Source organism: Nannospalax galili, unplaced genomic scaffold (genome assembly GCF_000622305.1).
Source record: "Nannospalax galili isolate Female #2095 unplaced genomic scaffold, S.galili_v1.0 scaffold667, whole genome shotgun sequence".
Lineage (NCBI taxonomy): Eukaryota > Metazoa > Chordata > Mammalia > Rodentia > Spalacidae > Nannospalax > Nannospalax galili.
The window spans coordinates 2805768-2823324 of NW_008358387.1; the positions used below are offsets into that span (position 1 = coordinate 2805768).

Here is a 17557-nt window from a genome sequence, read left to right on the forward strand (position 1 = left end):
GATATATTTAAAAAATATTTTTTATTTATTATTTTTATTTTTTATGTGTATCAGTGTATTGCCTGCATGTATGTAAGTACACCTGTGTCATGCAATGCCCATGGAAGTCAGAAGAGGGCATCAGATCACCTGGAACTGGAGTTATGGATGGTTGTTAGCTACCATGTGACTTCTGGAAATTGAACCCAGGTCCTCTACAAGAGCAGCCAGTGCTCTTAACTGCTGAGTCATCTCTCCAGCCCCTTGAAGATATTTTTGATTGTCACTAATGGTATGTGTGTGTTATGTGACTGATATGTGAGCAGAGCCTGGGAATGTTCCTGATCATTCTACAATGTACTGGACAGCCCCACAGTGAACAGTTATCAAGCCCAAAAAGTATTGGCAAAATTGAGAAACTGGCTGTAGTTCATTTCTTTAAATGTTTACTTTTTACCTTCCATGTTTTATTTAGAAGTTATATCTTATCGAAGCTCCAGGGTTACAGAACCCCCCCCCCCCAGTCTCTCTGAAGCTGGCCCTACCTATACCTCTGAATGTTGTCTTTCCTCCTTGGCCTCAGGGCATAGCCCTCAGCTTTTCCCAGGACATGTGTGTGTCTGCCCTGCCAGAACCAGGACTTGCTGACTAGGTTCCCAGAGCCCATCATTCCCTGAGTTTGCTGTCCACACAGCCTCATGTGGTAGGCCTGAGTCTCCTTCTCTTTTCAGGCAATACAGTTCCACTGTTGTCTCTATAAAACAATGAAGTTTGGACTTGGTCTTCTTTGCTGCACAAAAGACCAGGCAGATTATCCCCCAATTTCAAGAGAACTATCTAGGATATTTTGACTTCAAATTTAAGCTTTGAGGCAAACATAACTTTTTCTTTGAAGGACTCTGTGAAGTATTTCAATGACAAGTAAGCTAAGACTGAGGTTCAATGACAGGTCTGTATGACAACTGAGACAGACATATTACATCTGAAGTCCTCTTGGATACCAAAGTCAGTGATTTCAAATATGATCCTGAATCACAAGTCAGCAAGCGTTTCTGTTTCTGGCTGTCATTTGCAGTCAGCTGCTTCTCATGTGAGTATTGATGAAAGGGATGATCAGAGACTGGGGTGTGCTGCAGAGCAGTGGGATGCCGGGGGGGGGGCACTGAGGCTCGTGCGCTTGACTACCATACCGAGCGTTGTGACCTTGAGCAGCTAACTTCACTCCTTAGAGCCTCAGTTTCCTTGTGGGATTGCCGTAGGCTGCATCACCATAGGGAAGGTCTTAGAATAAAAGCACTTGGCACAGGGCAAGTGTTCAGGAAGGCTTAGCTGCTGCTGGTATTGCCATCATCACCATCATTATGCTTTTGGAGCACACAATGGACACCAGCCGATTCTATTTTATATGCTTGCACTCTAGAGAAGACTTCATTTATTTTCAAAAAGGTTTTCTGCTAAAAATAAATATGGAAAACCACTGGGCAGCATCATTTTCACATCAAAAGCTTTTAAGACTAAATGACAGTATTACAGGCAGATTTCTTTTATTCTGAGGTCGGAATTGAGGCAGTCCCATGATGGAGGGGGAGCTCCAGGTTGTAGCTTCAGGCCCACAGAAGCAGAGCTGAGGAGGAACCTTGGGTCTTTGCTGCTCTTTTCCTTCACAGAAATCTATACCATCCACCAGGAATCCATGTTCACCCTCATAGTCCTTTACTGAAGTTTTTAAAGATACCATCCAACATGAGTGGGTCTGTATCCTGTGTCTCATCTGTGCAGCTTGATCAGTGGAAGGATTTTAGAATTGTGTCAGAAACACATATTGAAGACTGCATAATGACTAAACTTAGTGACACTGCACTGCCTGGGTTCATATGCTGGGCTTTGTCACTTAAAATCTTTGTGACCTTGGCTAGCTATTGAACAGGCCACTCATGTTCCAGAGAGAGTATGCTATTTACCCAAAGTCACGAGGATGTCAAAATTAGGATAAAAGCCTAAAAGTTATAATCAAAGTGTGCAAAGTTGCTGCTCACAGGCTAGACTCAATTAACAGAAGGACTTGAACTTTAGATTGCCAGATACCATGAAAGGGTATTTGATTTAGCTGATTGATGTAAAAGAATCAAGAGATTTTACCCAAAACTTTATAATTAAATCTTTTTGTCTCTTCAACAACGCAGTAGGGGTGGATTGTAACATCTTGACTCTACGTAAAGGACTATGAAGAAGTTATGAAAGATCTTAGTATAATGCCTCACACATAGAACATGTTCAAAGAACACTAGACATTGGCTGTTGTTGTCATCAGTAGTATCAAAATCAGGGCCCAGGTTTTGTCTCCACTCCAAAGCTGTCTTTCCCTCATGTCTTTGCATTTAGAAACTTGCTTTTAACTATTATGCTAAACAGCCTTACACAGAGAGGACCTCCTGCAAGGGGTTAAGCATAAGGAGAGGCTTTACTCAGCATTAGTGTGGATTAGGCGTTTTCCAGCAGCTTGAAATTGATCCACTTAAACAAGGCTTAAACAACCAGATGGTGTCGCTCAGTTTCCCAATTTGTGTGTCTAGTTGCTTTAATTTGTTAGCATTCCCAGTGTGAGCTTGGCACCCCGCTACATTTGAACAGTCCCCACTATACTCTCTGAGGTGATTCAGGCCAATCTCATGCCCCATTAGGAAACTGTGGCCCAGGGAGAGAAGGTGAATTGCTCAAGGTCACACAGTAAGTGACCAGGCTGGAATTTTAACCTAATGCTCTCTACAGTGATGACAAATTGGCTACCTATAGCTCAATATTGTTTTCTGATGGAATTAGTTTGGCTGGTATTGTATTTTAGGGGAAAACATGGCTGCATAAGATTTAAACAAGATTGAGAGGTTTTGCTTAGGAGTCTGGATTCTTTCTGCTTACCAGATCTGTATCCTTGACTGTCGGTCTCATCAGGTAACAAAGGGAAGAGCAGAACAGCCTGTGCTTTGATTAAAGACATGCATTCCAGGCCACTGTGGTACCAGCAATCCCACTAGGCCAAGGGACAATCACTGTTTTCTTATTCCCAAACTTCTTTGGTTAGCTTGTCTTTCCTTTGGGCATTTCAGCTCACGGCTCTGAAATCTATAGTAGTGCCTTTTCAATCTCCCTTTTTGCTTGGCTGAGCTACCCAGAGAGAAGCCCTGTGAACTGCCTGGTACAAGTTGACTTGTGTCTTCTCCAAAAGTCCTAACCCTCAATATCTGTGAATGTGATCTTACTTGGTAAAAGGGCTTTACAGATGTAATCAAGATAAAATGAAATCACATCAGATTGGGGTGGATACTAGTACAGGGTAACGTGACTTTAGAATGAGAGAAAAGATGCACACAGATCCCCAAAGAAGCACACAAAGACAGGCAGAGACAGGAGTGATGCTACCACCAGTTAAGACCACCTGTGCTAAAAGAGCAGGACGACTCTGTCACTATAGGCACAGGAGGATGCCTAGTCCATGGACATCTTGCTTTCTGATTTCTAGTCTATAGAGCCCAAGAGGATATATTTCTATGTTTAAGACATCTAGTTTATGGTACTTTGTTACATAAATGTTACAAAAGGAACACACAGCCCTCCCACACCTTTTTTGTTTCCACACCTCCCTTTATATGTGTGTGTGTGTGTGTGTGTGTGTGTGTGTGTCTGTGTCTGTGTCTGTGTCTGTGTGTGAGAGTATGATGGTCTGAGGTCAGCATCAAGTGTCTTCCTCAGTCACTCTCCTTGTTTTTTGAGGCAGTGTTTCTCACTTGTCCCTAGAGCTTGCTGATTTGGCTATGCTGATTGGTCAGCTTGAGAGCCCCAGAGATCCTAACACGGGTTTTGGGGATAAAACTCTCTCACTTTACCAACTGAGCTACCTCCCATTCCTCCTTCGTCTTCCCTTATCACCCTTCTCTCTCGTCCACCAGAACATTCTACTGCTTTTCTCTCTTTCTGCCTCAAGTCTGCTATGGCTCCCAGCATGAGAGGGTTGCCCCAACCTGTTTGCCTGTTTTGTAACTAGGGAGGGAACAAAGAGGAACAGCTCTCTGCGGGTGTTGATGTGGCTTACAGCCTGATGGCACAGTCACCCGGTTGCAAGAAACAGTTTGCGCATGCCTGACATAAGCAGTGTGGATCTCAGCAATATCATCTTTGGAAGCTGTGAGAACAAGCTTGCCCAGGACTTCGTATGAATTGGCCTGGACACCGACTCTCCCTCTCTGGCCTCTTAAAATTGACTTTAGCAGCTTCTTAGCATTCAGCACAGCCCTGGCTGGCGAAGCTTACACAGACTGCTCTCTACAAAGCTGGGTGCTGACAGCTTTTTTTCTTTTCCTTTCCTCATTGCTTAATCTGTCCACTTCCTGATACTAATGGATTTTTAAATGAGCCTAGGACAATTGATAGCATTCCCCAATTAAAACCAAACACCCTTCATTCACCCTTCACACAGCCACAGCATATGAGAAAAAAAAAGTCCTGCGATCACAGCACAAGCCGCGAGCTCTCTGGTTCTCCTGCAGAAGCCCTCTCTGCCTGTGGACAAGTCTGTCCCCTCTCATTGGGCCTGGCTTCTGCAGAGGTGCTCAGACAAACAAGAGAAACTTCTAGATGCCAGCCTGAGTGGCACAGCCAGAGATTTCTGAGCAGTTGCAGGACCAGAGTCAGACGTAGGATTTCTTTTGATCTTTTCTGATGTTTGTTGACATTTCCTAGCCACCAAGCCCCAGGACTGAGGGAAGATTATTTTGCAGCCATAGTGATTGACAGGAAATTTGAGGAATGGAGAGGTAATGGAGGGAGGGAGAGGTCAGGGAGGGAGAAGCAATCTTCTTATTTCTTATATCAATTAGAAGTAAAACAAACATGTAGTTCATGCCTAGTTTGTGCTAGGTCCTGCACTTGAACCCCTGCATAAATGATCTCTAACCTTCATCAAACAATTTGTTTAATAGCAGAGGAAACATTCTTTCAAAAGATACATGATTTATCCAGGTTTTAAATGCTAGAGATGAATCAGGGTAGTGTGAATCCAAACCCAGGTGCTTTCTGGAGGGGACAGAAATCAGGGTCCGTGTCCAAGGCTGCTTTAGGGGGTTGAAATATTTGAGGTCCTGAGGTGAATTTATTCATTTAATGTCTTTTCTATGGTCCACCTGCCAGTTCAATGGTATGATACTATACCCTGTTTCCATACCTCTTTCCCAAGCTTTGTTTTACTAATTCCTCATTACTGTCTTCTGGGTGAGAACAACTGTCGGCATGATTGTCCCTCCAATACAGAGGACATGCATGTTTGCGTGTGTAGGTCAGAAGTTGATGTCTGGTGTCTTCCTTAATCACCCTTCATCTCGTTGTTCGATGCAGAGTCTTTCACTGAACCTGGAGCTCACTGATTCATTCAGGTAGGCTGGCTAGCAAGCCCCAAGGGTCTGCCTGTCTTTCTTCCCTAGCCCTGCCATTACAGGTGCATGGCATCACACCGCTTTTATGTGGGTGCTGAGGATCCAAATTCAGATCCTCATACTTGGTTGGCAGACACCTTGCTGACAGAGCTATCTCCCCAGCCCTTCTTGTTCTTCTCAGTAAGCACTGCTGACTATAGAGTCACTAAGGAGCTACAATCCTTTCACATCATTCCAGCCTTGCACCATTAGTCTTGTCTAATCTGTCACTTGCACTTGGCTCTACAGGGCTCATTCATTCTGTTTGATACCGGAACCACCCTTCCTTCTCCTGCTAGCACGACTTTGCTATGAACCTGCTTCTAACACTTGAATGACTCCTGATTAATTTCCACATATATTTCATTTCCCAAATGTGGCTTAGTAGGGCAACACTCAGTTTATCCCCTGCAAATCTGCTGGTTGAGCTTCCCACCATTGTGAGCCTGCCCACACTCCAGCCACAATGAACTCCCAGTGCCCTGCTTATCCCAGGCTCCTCTCCCACTAAGGCCTCTGTGCATTTCATTCTTTTAGTTAGGTAGCCCTGGGCTTGTCACCTGGGTTCCCCTCCACACTGTTCAGACATCAGCATTGACAATTCACAATGAACTTTCCCTCTACGGAATCCTGCAGACATCTGTGGCAGGATTCTACCTATGCCCTGGACCCTCCAATCATAACCGATTGCTTACCTGTCTCTCTCATGCACAGAGGCCACAGCACACACATTAAGCAAGCACTAGGAGTGTGGTAAACACTCAATATTTATTGCTTTCTTTTCCTCCCTTCAGTTTTCTCAGCACTGACCACATCAGGCACAATTGGTTCATCTGAAACACATCCTTCGCGTCCCCAGACTCATGTTGTCCCTTTATCTTCCTCTCACCTTATTTTTTCTGTTCTTATACAGGTGTTTCAGGATCATGCCATGAACTGTAACTTCCAACTATCTGACAAAACCCAGAAGAGTCCAGTGTTATTTTTTCCCTCCCTCAAGTCTTCCATAGTGACAGGATGAACTAAGCATGTAGTGGATCTCAGTTGCCATGGTAACTGATAATGGTCTAATCCTTTCACTTTCTTTTGTAGAGGAAAAATACGTCTCTTTTCCTATAACTAGCAAGATATGATGAGAATTTATCTTCCTATCTGCAAGCCTCCTAACAGCCCAAAGTACTCACTCTCAGTTACCCAGTGCTTTATACCACTTTGGGAACTTTTTGGTCAAATGGTCCATCTTAACTCACACATATCACTCATCAGCTCCTTGCTTACTCTGGAGTTTCACAAAGGCTCGACAGGAGAAAGCCTGAAATGACTGACAAAAAGGTTTGGGGAGATGAGTGTGTGTGCATGTATACCATGTGCAGGCACTGTGTGTGTGATGAAGAACAACAAGACGGGGTTATATGCTTCATGTTTTTGTCTTCGATAAACTAGGTCATGAGATGTAATGAGTCAAGAACTCTATGAATGCAAAGCCTTTTGTATAAAGATCCAGAAAAGATTCTCTGGGAATTACTGTGCTCAGGATTAATGCACAACCCTCTAATTGGCTATATGGGTATGTGTGTAGAAGTGAAAACTGCTCACAGACATTCTTGACTCTATCTAGGGCTGCCCTATTTCCAATTCTTAAGTTAAAGGAAAAATATGTTGTCACATAGTAAGGCATTTGTACATGCCAGAAAAAAGAGACCTGCTAGAGCCAAGTCCAACTTCTGGGGACATGCTTTCATTTTTTGTTTGAAGCAAAAAGAAAACAAACTATGACTCTTTCCATTTGAACAGCTTCTAGGTCTCCCTGGAAAGTTTATCACTTCCCAATGCTATGAAGTGAATGCTATGGGGTAACCCTGTAGTCCAGAGAGGTGAAATGGTATATCAGAGGTCATATAGGCAGATAGTAAGGATCCTGGTGTTCAAGTTCATAATCCTGAGACTGTGTGCTATGTTTGAATATGGTTCATCTTCACCAGAACTCATGTGGAGACCTAATTCCTCAAATCTGCAGTGCTGGGAGGAGAGGCCCTATGGAAGGTGCTAGGGCCCGGAGGTCAGAGCTCTCAGGAGTACATTAATGCTGCCTTGCAGGATTCCACATTCTTACTATTTTCAGACTGGATTAGTTACTACAAGAGCAATAGTTCTAAAGCAAGTCTACCTCTTGCTTCCTCCTTCCACAGGTTCTTGGTTTCCTTAAACTTTTGATTGCAAGGACCTCAGGGGAAAAGAAAATGTTGTTGAGATTCCTGTAATTTTGGAAATGTGAGATAAATAAACTTTCATTCTTTGTAAAGGGTCTTAAGTATTTTTTAAATAACAGCAGACTATGACACCATCTCACTTACCATAGGAGAGAGCTAGACTTCTTACCACAATTACTCTTCTGTATTCTATATTCACTGACCAGAAAATAAGTATTTATGATGATATCTTCTGGGACTAGACATTTAAGCATAAGGTGCTAGAGAATCTTCTGGAAGGTTCTCTATAGCCATGTCATAAGCTGAGTTTGTTACTGCTGCTATTATCTCATTTGGTCCTCATGGTACCATGTGGTCAGTACTAATGAGAGTCCCTGTTTTTAAAACAAAGATGCACAGCCAGGTGAAACGCCTTACCTAAACTTGAGGTGTTAATAACTTGTGGAACCAAGCAGAAAGAGAACATAGGAGTGACAGAATCAAACTCTTATGATGAGATAGTCTTCCTGCAATGCTCTAGGCCCCATGCTAGGCTCTTTCAAATGAAAGCATGATTTAATCTTACAGCATTTGTGGCTATTTATTCTACACATGAGGAAACCGAGGTTCCAAAATGTTTGACAGCAAGTGAGCAGCTAAGCAGTAACAGTAGGCTAGTTAAACCAAGACTGGAGAAACCTGTGGTTAACTATTTTTACGTAAGGCTGCCTTCCATGTGCATCAGTCCTCAGAGCAATTTTTAAGGGTTTATTTAATGTATATGCAGGGGTCTGTGTGTGTGTGTCTGTGTGTGTGTGTGTACGTGTGTGCATGCGCAGGCTCACAGGTGTGTTGGCACCCTCAGCAGAAGAGGCATTGAATTCTCTTAGCTAGATTTACAGGCAGTTGTGAGCTGCCACAGATGGGCTGGGAATCAAACGCCAATCTTCTGAAAGAGCAACAAGTAGTCTTAACTGCTGGGCCATTTCTTCAGCACCCCCAGTGATAGTCCTCTTGATAAAGCTGCAAAAGTATAGACACTAAGCAACAAGTTCCAAGCTAGAAGAAGCCTGCAAAGATGTTCTTTATGCCACACACAGATGTAAAGCTCAAGAGTTCATGATTCAGGCTTCAGTATTCCAGCATGTTCCATGTCATGATCAAGAGTTGTGTTGATATTAAAGGGAATGGTCATTCACCACCAACCAATTGTGCAATGTTGGGCAAGCTGTCTTCTGTTCAGACTTTTTTTTCATGTGTGAGGTCAGATGGTGGGGTATTGGCAAGATGCCTTTGAATTGGTATTAAAGGGAATGGTCATTCACCACCAACTAGTTGTGCAATGTTGGGCAAGCTGTCTTCTGTTCAGACTTTTTTTTTCATGTGTGAGGTCAGATGGTGGGGTATTGGCAAGATGCCTTTGAATCACATGCCAGTTTTGAGTAGTTGATTGGTAATGGCTATCTGGTGTGCAGGATCAGTCCAGACTCTGAGATCAACCTACACCTTGTTCAACTTCTTTGACCATTGCTGGCAGAAAGTGAGCAAGTTTGCTATCACTTCGCTAACCCAAAACTAAAAGAGTATGCATTAGAGTGTTTCCACCTTTGTTCACCTGCTTAGTCTTTTGCAGTGATTTCTATTTTTAGCCTATCTTGCCTGTAATAATAACTGCTCACATTCTTCATGAATCTTCATGTTCAAGCTACAAGGAGCAACTTTCCTAGCTAGATCCACCTTGCTTGCTGAATGCTTGCTGAACAAGCTTACATTCCTTCTCCCTAGCCCCAGGGTGACTTCAAAGACTTCAGTGATTCCAAGAGTTTTCTTGCGTCTTTCTAGTTTTAAAGAATCTTAAAATTTTCACTCTCAGTCTCTTTTTCAATCTCTCATTCAACCTCTCCCCCCCTTCTCCAAATCTTTCAAATGATTGGAGAAATAGATGGTAGGGTGAGAGGGGCTTGGAGTTTACAGAAAGTCTTTCACCTATAATATATCAACTCAACCATTTTTGACTTTGGGGTAAAGTGGAAGCAATACCTATTTACTGCAAATGGAACTTTCAAATTTGATCTTTGCCCAGACTAACTGTAGTAGTAATATTGGTATGATACCCTCATGATGCTGGGCAGCAGCAGCAGCAGTAAGGAATAGGTCCCAGTCATTCACATGACCACAGGGATAAACAACAGGTGTACTCTACATACAGTATGCTGGGCTGCTAGGCTGAGACATTCAGTAGGTTAGGTGAAGTAAATGAATTTTTGTGAAATGTTCACTTTATTGGGAAGCAGAGAGCAGGACATACAATGACCAACAGATAGAGACTGCCAATGGGCATCCTGTGCCTCACACAAGACAAAGATTTTCTGCTAGTTAAAATCAACAGGAAAATGGATTCCTGAGGGCAACTTCCCATCCTCTCATCCTCTTATGTGGGGAGAACCCACAATTTCTCTCCAATCACTTTCCTGAAGGCAACTGTGGGTCACTAGAGATAGTGTCTCTCAGGCTGCCTTCCTGTTTTTTTTTAATATATATACATTCATTCTATTTAGAATTTTTAAAGTCTTCATCTGTTAACTTTCATTCCGCATTCTTGCAAGGCCATCAAGTCAATGTCTGTACAGACTGCCTTGAAGTCAACCTCAGAGAGGTCATCCTTTGTCATGATCAAGTTGTCCAAGGTCACATCATTGACCAGAGTCATCCTGTTTGTCAGATCTGAAAGGTGTCCTTTGTGGTTTTTTTTTTTTTTAATCAGACAGAGGAACTCAATCTTCTGGTCAATGTGGCCTGCTCTGGTAAGGTGGAGTCAGAGTTTCTATTCGGTTTGTTGCCAGAATAACTTTCACTTTTCCTCTTGATTCAGATCCATCCAAATGGTTCAACAGTTACAACACTGTTCACTGAATTTCTCACTCTGAGTTTTAATCGTATCTTTTGGTCCCAGTGGCATCGATTTCATCAGTAAACATGACGGAGGGTGCATGTTCTTCAGCAACTTGAAACAGTTCTCAAACGAGTTTGGGCCCATCGCCTAGGTACTTCTGTATAAACTCTGACTCAACCACTCTCAAGAAAGTGACCAAATTTGGTTTGCTAATGCTTTGGGCAACAAAGTCTTACCTGTGCCTGGCAGACCATAGACAATGACCCTCTTAGGGGGCTTTATCCCCATCTCTTCGTAGTATTCAGATTGGGTGAGAGGAAGCTCCACAGATTCTTTAATTTCCTGGATTTGGTTGTCCAGTCCTCCAATGTCTGCATAGGTCTCTGGGGGCCCTTTTTCACTCTCATCACTGTGACTACAGGATCTGTCATTCATCAGCACCCCTATCATGGCATGCACCTTGTGGTTTTGCAGGACTGGCCAGGTTCCAACAGGTCCTTATCCATAAATAAAAAGATGCTGACATAGAGGTCTGAGCCCACAAATGTAGACACAATGGCGTGGTTATCACCGATGCTCTCTTCCAAGGTTCCTACTGACATTGGGGTTCCCCTGAGATCCTCTACCTTAGATCTTTACTCCTCTTGTTTTTCTTATAATGGTTTCATCTGTTCCTGGTTTCTAGTGAATTCTTCTTCTATGGGAAGGTAGTCTTTAATTCTAACTTCTGTAATTTCAAGTGGCACTGAGTGTCTGGTGTCACCAGCTGCAGTTTGCTGGCAGCATCTGGTCACTTTGATTTCTTCTTCTTTTCCCTCACTCTAATTGGTACAGGAGGTTCACATTTTTCTCTTGACTTTGTTATACTTCTTGCCACCTCCAGGACCATGACCACTATTCTGACTTTGACCCATCTTTCTTCTGTGACTGCTTCAGCCACCACCAGAAGTGCATTGGAACCAAATGAATTTGTGACTTAACCTTATGGTGAGTCTATCAGGGCATATCCCATGATAAAGAGAAAATACATCTAAAAATTAAAGGCTTTTCGTGTATGGTCATGTATATGTGTATGCTGGGGACCAAATCTAGGACCCAGAACATGCTGGCATGTACTCCTCCACTGAGAGATACTCCTAAATCTTGGATTCTGCATTTTGGAGACTAGCAGTGTAATATCAGATGTTTGGATTGTATAAAAGAATCAGTAATGTGAAGGGGGAAGTAAGCTGCTCATTGGATGTGCAAATATAATGATGGAAAAGCATTGTGAAAACTGAGTAACAAAAGTTAAAGTAGAAGGTTTTAATTTGTGATGTGAAGAGTGTCTGAAGTTTCAAGGAAATGCTTCAGGGTCAGATGCAGGGACCTAGAGTGTGCCTGGTAGAGAAGGATTGGGTCAGTGCTTACATGGTTGCATTTTTCAACTTGTGTTTCTCAGCTCCCATGTTCGGCTTTACGAATTACATTTCTATACAAGATTTAGAGAGAACAAACCTTGAAAATCAAACATTTAGATCATTACTGGTTTACTCAATAGCCAGCTAAATTACTGAGTGCCTCACAGGATTATAAAGACAAAATAATTGATTCAAAAGTATGGTAATTTGAATGATAAATATCCCTCATAGGCTTTGGTATTTGGTCCTTTGTTGGTGACACTGTTTGAGGAGGTTATGGAACATTCAGGAGGTGCAGTCTTGCTGGAGGAAGTACGTCACTGGAGGTGGGCTTTGGGAGTTTATAGCCTTGCCCCACTTCCAGTTCGATCTCTTTGCTTCATGTGTGACAAAATGTGATAAGCCAGCTTCCCGCTTCTAGCCTCCTGCTCCCACACCATCCTTGCCATTATAGACTCCCTCTCTGGAACTGTAATCCAAAATAAACTCACTCTTCCATACGTTGCTTTTGGTCATGGTATTTTATCACAGCAACAAAAAATAACTATAGAAAAAATTCTGGACAATGTTTTGAAGGATCAGACTAAGCACAGATACTCGAACATCACTGAGAGGAACCATCGTGCCTGCTTCTAGAATACATACCATGGGTGGAACTCAGCATGCCAAGTCTTAGTTCCTGGCCCTGAATTTGCCCTTGTGTAAATGGCACTCTATTGATTCTGAATATCCTTTCTAGAAGCAACCTTGCTGTTTACACAGAAAATAGCAGGGTTGCTCCTGACCTGGAGGGAGGGCTGAAGAAGTAGCAAGTGCTCAGAATCAATTAGCTTTGATTTACAAAGCAGCACCACTGACATGCATGATAATTAAAATCTCACATTAGTTATTATTCTATTTGCTTTGCTGAACAACACAAACTAACTCACAGAAAAAGATATCATTCTCACTGTGATCTGAAGACCACTTGAAGTTCCTTAGAAGTAGTTAATGGGGCAGCTATATGGGACAGAAGTGGCTTTGAAAACCAAATAGGCTTAATTAAAAAATGCCTACCATTTAGACAGCATCCATTATGTGGTATTTATTATAATAATTGCAGTAATAAAAACAATGATGGAAGCTAACATTTAATGAATTCCCATTTGTACCAGTGGTTGTTTTAAGTGTTTTGTATATATTAACTGATTTAACATACATATTAACCTATGGGAAAGGTATTCTTACTATTTTTATTATAAACACTAGGAAACTGAGGTACAGAATGTTACAAAGTAAGTAAGGTCTATATTGAATCTGGCTTCGGGTCCCGTGATCTAAACTATGGCTTTTTATTGCAGAAGGCTTTTTAAAGAGAATAGCATATTAAACTCATAATAACTATCCCATATCACAGAAGAGCAAACTGATGTATACGGAAGTTTAGAAATGTGGCCAAGGTCACACATCTGGAACACTTATTAAATGAGCTTTTAGATAGGATTTGGGTCCAAAGTTTGTTGATATTTATATTTATCTAGGAACCTCTAATGAATGACATAGATTTCAAGCACTTTCTATTCATCTTATACAGAAAGAAAGGTGGTATCAATAAGTCTTTGAGTGCTGGCAATATAGCTCAGTAGGCAGGTACAAGGCCTGGTGACTAGAGTTGGACACTCAGGACTCACATGGTGGAGGAGAGAACTCCACTAAGCTGCCCTCTGACCTCCACCTTGACATACGCCCCACCCCATACAAAATAAAAATTAAAAAACATCTATGGCAGAACATCATTGTTTTCCCAAATGCTTTCCATGTATCGTTTGCAACTTTTAAACACATATTTAGCCTCTATGGAAGATGATAATTGCTAGGAAGTAAATGTCTCAGTAAATTGTGGTCCTTATGTGTCTCGGGGCTTTGGTTGCTTAGTCAGGAAAGAGGCTTTGAAAGTCAAAACAAATAAGCTTTCAAAGACATGCAATCAGGTGAACAAATAGAGATGTGCAGCATGAGGCAAGGGGTGAGGCATGGCAAGGTTCTGTGCAAATGAAAGATTTGCTGAGGTACCGACTTCTGACAGATAGTGGCTAGGGTGACCTCCACACTGTACCTTTGACTCTAAAATGATTGGTGTAACTCAGTCCATACTTAATAATGAAGATTACCCCAAATGAGGCCATCCATGTCACCGATGTGTGATAGATACAGAAGCAATTTCTGCTTTTTAAAAGTCCTTTGTGGATGGGCGGGCAGACTGCTAGACAATCATATTTTCCTAGACGTGACAAGGGTTGTGGCTGAAACTAGAGAAAGCAGGTACTGATGGGGATGCTGTCTTCATTTAGGACTGCAGGGGCAGAGGTAACACAGTATCTGAATGTGGACAGAGAGCCAAAGGCCATCCTTCATATATTTGTGTGTGTATATATATGTGTGTGCGTGTATTTTTATGTGTGTATATATACAGAATTTTATTTTAGCTTTATTTCATTTTTCTACACTTTCAATAATAATGTATTTTGAGGTATAATTTATTATATATTATATATACATGTTTAAAGCACACAGTTTGATAAGTTCTGACATACTCACTCCTGAAATCATTACTACAATCAATGAACTTGTCCATCACCCTAAAGTTTCCTTTTGCTCCTTTGTTAAGCCCTTGACCTTCCCCTCCTGTCTTCTGGGAAACCATTAATTTACTTCTGTTCGATAGATAACTATAGATAATTTGCATTTATTTCTTTTCATTAGCGTGGTGGTCTAATTTCTTGAGATTGATCCGTATTGTGCTATGTGACAGAAAACTTTTTATTATATAGATATATAGTTATTTATTTAGCTGTTGACAGATACTTGAGTGCTTTATAGTGTTTGGTGGTTATGAATAAAGCTACTCATGCCTATACAGTCTTTGCTGGATTTTGTCTTTTTATTTCTCTGATAAATACTTATCAGGGCAACGGCTTGTTTGTGTGCTACTGAGCACAGAACCCCAGACCTTGTGCACACTAGGCAAGCAATCTGCCGTTGAACTACAGCTGCAGTCCACAGTGGCTTGCCTGAATGCTTAAATTTTGAAGAACTTCCAGATTCTTTTAGAAAGTGAGTCTGCTGTTTTGTGCTCCCCCTTACCGTGCAGGGGAGTCACTGTGATGCCACAGTCATGCCAATACTTGATGGTGCTTCTGATGTCTTGCATTTTGATGACCTTGAGCTAGAGTAGGACATCACTGTGATCTCAGTTTGCATTTCTTTACAGACTAAGGACATCCCACACCTTTCCATGTCCTTATTTCCACAAGTAAATATTTTTGATATTGAGCCTTTTCAAAATTTCCCCATTTTATTTGTTATTCATTTTACTATCCTATGAGTTCTTTATAGATTCTAGATATAGGACCTGTCATACGAATAGTTATTTCAGTCTACAGCTTGCAGTTTTAATTTTGTAACAGAGCCTGCCTTCCTCCTTACTCTCCCCTGGCAGAAGTTTGCCATGTAGTCTAGACTGTCATCGAACTCATGATTCTCCTGCCTCGGCGTCCTGCAGTTATAACTATAGGAGAGTGCCATCATGCTTGGTAGTGTAGTGTTTCTAGATTAATGATTCTTTCCTTTAAAGTTTCCTGTATAAACTTCCCGCTATGTATAGGAAATGTTTGCCCAGCACTAAATTTTTTCTATGTTTTAGAAGGTTTATAATTTTAGATCTTATATTTCAGTTTATGATCCATTTTACTTAATTTTTACTTATAGTGTGGAGAGATATTTAATGTTAATCATTTTGTACATGATTATTCAATGGTCTCATGACACTTATTGTAAAGACTATAATTTTTCCATTGAATTGTCTACTTCTTTCAGAATCAATCATGGGGGGTGGGGGGAGCTTTGTAGATGCTCCACTCTGCCGCACTAATACATAGATTCTTATTTGACATGAGAGCATTCAAACTTTGCTTTGAGGTCTTGATTCTGGAAATCTTTGTTTTTTAAAAATTTCTTTATTTTTATTTTATGTGTATGTGGTTATGCCTGCCTGTGTGTAAATGCACCCATGTCATGCAATGCTCTTGGAGGTCAGAAGAAGGCATTGGATCCCATGGAACTGGAGTTACAGATGGTTGGTAGCTGCTATGTGGGTGCTGGGAACTGAGCCCGGGTTTTTTGCAAGAATAGCCAGTGCTCTTAACCATTGAGCCATCTCTCCAGTCCCGAGTCTGGAAATCTTTGTATTGGCTTTAAAAACAGACATGACCAAATCAAATAATAGAGGCAACAATCCATTCATCTGTAGGGACATGTTGGGTTAACGCCTGGAGGATAAACTTCCTAGAATATAGACATTCTATTTTCACCTTTATCTTCATGGATAGACTGAAGGATTAGACAGGACAGAGTTGGAAGACAACTGAAATGGGGACTAGGGGGTTTCTGTGCTCTGACTTTTGTGGTTAATTAGGATGGACTTTGGGAAACTCCTTAGCCTTCTAATCCTTTGTTTAGGAAAGGGGAGTATTAAAATGGGTAGATACAGGAAGAATGGGGTGTCTGTGTGGTAAGGATGGGGTGGCGCAGGGCTAGGATAGATGGATTAGACTTTTCATTATTGCTCTAGGCAGGTATCTAAGCTAGTATAGAATATAATCTGTTTTGTGTGGCCAAGAGCAGGATTTCTCAGTCTTAGTGCTGTTAGCATTTCACACTGGGTGATTTGTTGCTGGGGGGCTGTGTTGGACACTGCTGGATGTTTAGCAGTATCCCTGGCCTCTACCCACTAGATACCAGCATGCCTTCCTTCCAAGTCAAATAGCCAAAAATGTCACCAGATATTGCCAAATGTCCACTTGGCAGCAGGGGGATCACAATTTTAAAGAACTACTGTTATAGAGGATATAATAATCGGTGTAGGGGGTTATAAACTGACGTTACCAAGAGTATGAAGAACTTAATCATGGTAAGATTTACCAGTGGTAGAATCACTTGCTTAGGTTTGATGGTAAAAGTGAATTTTTTTTTTTTTAAATTCTAAGTCCACAGCAGCTGGCTCTCCATTACTGGTAGTTAGTAAACACTAGGGGCATAGCTGAGGTGCATGGCACTTGACCTTTCCAAGCTTAGTTTTCTTATCCGTAACCAGAGTATAATGATGCCCACACTACAAGGTTCTAAGAAGGTTAAATGAGATACTGTACATACAATCCTCTGAACAGCACCTCATATACAGTACAAGCTCCATTCAAAGAGGCTGTTGCTACTTGAGAGGCAGAACACCTGTACTCTAGAACTCTCTCCACTCCAGAAAGTTTCTGCCATGTCTATTGTTCTGATTTCTCTTACAAAGAGAGAGAAGTTGCTTGCTTGATTTATCAAAACAGATAGACATCAGTAGAGGTCAGGGCCACTGTACCTTGAAAGGCATTTGTCTCTTGCACTGTCTGTGGTCAAACTATTGTAGACAGGCCTGGTGACCATCAGGGAAGATTGCTAGTTTCTCTCTTTTTAGATTTAATGCTACCGTGTGGGGGAGTGGGTTTGGACCCCTCTTGGGGCTGTCATCCCTCTGCTAGGATGCCTTAGAATACTAGGTTCAAGATTTATAAGGATAAGACAAAGTGGGATGGGGGGAGGGGAGGGGGGAGG

The 17557-nt window shown here is 41.7% G+C and overlaps 1 protein-coding gene and 1 pseudogene across 1 annotated transcript in view; both read right to left on the reverse strand.

Annotated features, from left to right (window-relative positions):
* Nucleotides 1–17557, reverse strand: part of Atp10b (ATPase phospholipid transporting 10B (putative)) — a 270605-nt gene that overhangs the window by 163193 nt on the left and 89855 nt on the right. The gene's annotated exons all lie outside the window — the stretch shown is intronic.
* Nucleotides 10094–11458, reverse strand: LOC103724568 (annotated as a pseudogene).